This window comes from Octopus bimaculoides, chromosome 15 (genome assembly GCF_001194135.2).
Source record: "Octopus bimaculoides isolate UCB-OBI-ISO-001 chromosome 15, ASM119413v2, whole genome shotgun sequence".
Lineage (NCBI taxonomy): Eukaryota > Metazoa > Mollusca > Cephalopoda > Octopoda > Octopodidae > Octopus > Octopus bimaculoides.
The window spans coordinates 10,703,556-10,707,774 of NC_068995.1; positions in this window are offsets into that span (position 1 = coordinate 10,703,556).

Below are 4,219 nucleotides of genomic sequence, written 5' to 3' on the forward strand. Positions count from 1 at the left end.
CCCTCTCACCGCCCCAATTTTTAAATTTTTCACTTTTTTAAAAATATCTTTTCTATTTAATCCTCGTAGAAAACTACGGTGATTACGAATATGGTAAAAAGAATTTTTTTATTTCAAATTTTTTTTAGGAAACACACACACACATCCGGGATGTGCTAGGTGTGCGGTTCACACCGATCGAAAATGGCAAATTCGTTATAAAAATATTAATCTTACTTATTAGTTTAATCACAAATCGCAGTGGAAAACTTTTGCAATACCTCTGCTTGAAATTTGGTGGAATTGGGTGTAGCAGCTCCCCTAATACAGCAAGCACCACACACACAGAGAGAGGTTCGTTGCAGTTCAACATGATATAAATTACACTATTTAACAAAATTTTCGGTATGAATTATTTACTGTTTCTGTATAAACATAACACGAAGATATTTGTGGCATGGCATCAAGATTCGAATAGATACGGAAAGTTGAGATTTAGAGAAAAAGAAGAAAAAAAAGGCGTTAAGCTGAGAAAAAGATATTTTCCGGTTGTTTAGCTGTTATTTCTAGCATATCGAATCTCCTGGTGAGGGCTTCATATTTTTTCGTCTGCTGTTTTAGGAGAAATCTACGCATGCGTAAAACGTACGGAGTTTTATGCTTTTGGAAAGCGAAAAGTGGGTCACTCGCTCACATATATATTTATGTTATTGTCAGTAATTTGGGTTACATACTTATTAGTTTGAATCATCCTGGCGAAAAACTCCTCGTATTTTCCATATATACATAGACACCTACACTAAAGAAAACACCCAGAAGGTTTGGGTTGCTAAAATGCAAGACACCCCTCTAAGGGGTTGCGCAGTTGAACTGAATCCGTAACCATGTGATTGGGAAGCAAGCTTTCTACCACACACCTACGCCTCGCTAGAGTGGAGGCGCAATGGCCCAATGGTTAGGGCAGCGGATTCGATTCCCAGACCGGGCGTTGTGAGTGTTTATTGAGCGAAAACACCTAAAGATCCACGAGGCTCCGGCAATGGATGATGGCGAACCCTGCTCTATTCTTTCACCACAACTTTCTCTCATTCTTTCTTCTTGTTTCTGTTGTGCCTGTAATTCAAAGGGGCCAGCCTTGTCACACTGTGTCACGCTGAATATCCCCGAGAACTACGTTGAGGGTACGCGTGTCTGTGGAGTGCTCAGCCACTTGCACGTTAATTTCACGAGCAGGCTGTTCCGTTGATCGGATCAACTGGAACCCTCGTCGTCGTAAGCGACGGAGTACCAACAACAACGTCTCGTAAGATATCTACTTCGACTATAATAAACCGTTTTGTTTTATTCAACGGTTTTTCCCAAAATTGATCCATTTTCTTTTTTTTAAATAGATTTTTCAACCTTTTATCCTTTTTTTTTTCTCACATGTTTAACTTCTTTGCTCTAAGAAGTTGTTAAAATGTATATATTGAACTGCGGTAACTGTTGTCGGGTGACCAAATCAATGTTTTGTGCCTAGAATTTCTCAGTTGCGTTGCATCTATGTATATTCTCATCAATAAGACTCATTGATCGGTTGTTCGGATTCGTGTTATCGTAATTCCATGACAACACTGATCAAGTAACGCTAATGATCAAGCCTACTTCATTCGTGCGCCTTTTCGTATATATAGGTTAACATTGTCCAGTGTATATTTCTTTATTTAAGACGGTAGGGTGAGATTTCAAAAGAATTGGCTGCTATTTCGCGCAAATTGAGCAACCTCTAAGGAGCTGCGTCGTTTTCACTGAAAAACTTCTCTCTCTCTTTCACTCTCTCCCTCTCACACGCACACTCTCAAACAGACGTTCCGAATTCACGCACTCTGTGTGTGTGTGTGTGTGTGAAAGAGAGAGAGAGAGAGAGAGAGTTTTGTATTATATAAAGCTTCTAAAATAGCAGAGGTAATAAAAATTGCGTAAAGATAGAACTTAAATAAAAGCGAGGCGATCTTCCGATTTAAGTCGCGTACCTGTCAAACATAATACCAGCTGTATTATGTATTCGTTGTAAGAGGACTGTGTGGTAAGAAGCTTGCTTCCCAACCACATAGTTTCGGGTTCAGTCCCACTGCATGGCACCTTGGGCAAGTGTCTTCTACTATAGCCTTGGACCGACCAAAGCCCTGTGAGTGGATTTGGTAGATGGAAACTAAAAGAAGCCTGTCGGGTGTGCGTGTTAGTGTTTGTCCTCCCCACCACCACCACCACCACTTGACAACCAGTGCTGGTGTTTTCATCGCTGTAACTTAGCGGTTTGGCAAAAGAGACTAATGAATAAGTACCAGACGTAAAGGAAAAAGAAAATAGTTCTACGATCAATTCATACAAGTAAAAAAATTCTTCAAGACGATGTCCCAGCATGGCTACAATCTTAACTAAAACAAAGAAAAGTATAAACGTTAAATGGACTTTCTTTCGGTATACCCCTCAGAACTGTCAATAGACCAGATAAAGTTGTCAGAGATCATGAAGGAAAAAAAATGCTTTCTAATTGATGTATCAATACCAGCAGATGACGTTTCCCTAAAAGAAATGGAGAAACTTTCAAAATACAAAGACCTGGAAATAGAGGTAACTCGAATGTGGAATCTAAAAACAGAAACAATTCCTATCATAGTAGGTGCCTTAGGTATAATAAAAAAATATTCAGACAAATACATAACAAAAACACCAGGACTTACAAATATATATAACATACAGAAAATTGCACTACTGGGCACTGCACACATCCTACGCAAAACACTTTCAATACAGTAACCATAAGAGCATCACAGCAAACCACAGCACATACCCAAGGCACACAGAGCTGTGCTCGGTAGTGAAGTAAAAGCACGTTATAAAAATAAAACTACTGAATAATAATAATAATAATAGTAATAATAATAATAATATTTTTTTTATTGCCCACAAGGGGCTAAACATAGACGGGACAAACAAGGACAGACAAAGGGATTAAGTCGATTACATCGACCCCAGTGCGTAACTGGTACTTAATTTATCGACCCCCGAAAGGATGAAAGGCAAAGTCGACCTCGGCGGAATTTGAACTCAGAACGTAAAGACAAACGAAATACTGCTAAGCATTTCGCCCGGCGTGCTAGCAAACATAATGAGCCAATTCAATATAGACTATGGGGTTTACTGACCTGCTACAAGTAACAAGCACCTCTCTCAAGTCATGACCTGCAACCTTTAAAACATAGGAAGAACACATAGGATGATATAGTCTAAGATAAACAGTGTCATGAGAGATGGACTGATTGTGACTAGAATTTATTTTTATTATAGTTTTGTCTGTTTAGGTTTGACATAAGTTTCAGCAACCATAACATAACAACAAGAAACAGTAACTAATTCTCCCTCATATCACACTCAGCCATGTCTGAACGAAGAGGATCACACTAAATTATGTAGACCTAGATAAACTGCGCATGTACAGAGATGGGATTGTCATGGGCAATATACTTTTCACTATTATTGTGGTGGAGCAAGGTCAAGCTGGAGCAAAATATGATCACCTCTGACAACATTGTCATCATTTGTGTACCATCTTTACTTTATTCACCTGCACAACCAGCGGCAACAATAATGTTAGTAGTAGTAATAGTAGTGGTGGTGGTGGCAGCAGCAGGAGCACTATATTCCCCTCATCCCCATGCCTCCAAGAACGTTATCAGCATCACTACAGTCAACAGACCTGGTTCTTAGAAGTCATGTTTACTTAGAATTAACATTTCTCACCAAAAAATAAAATAACATTTGAAATGCATCATATATATCATTTCTAAATAAGACGTTTCTCCTTCTATTTTATCTAGCACTTTCATTGCAAACATGAATAAGCTAATGGTATTTGGAATCATCTGTGAAAAGAAAACAAAAGTTTCTCTTCTCTATGCCACACACACGATTTCCATTAATGGATTTACGTCACATGTCAACATCGAAGCTGAATATATAAATGAAAACCAACACAAGACAGAAGCTAAGTTTGTTTTCCCTGTGGAAGAAGACAGTGCCGTATATAAATTTGAAGCTAAAATTGGTGATGTCCATTTAGTAGCCAAATCTAAAGACAAAGATGTTGCCAAAAAGGAGTACAAGGAAGCTGTAGATAAGGGACAGTCTGCCATTTTGTTGCGAGAGACCAGCACGTCTGGCGATATTTTTGAGTATAGCTTAGGTAATATTCCAGCTA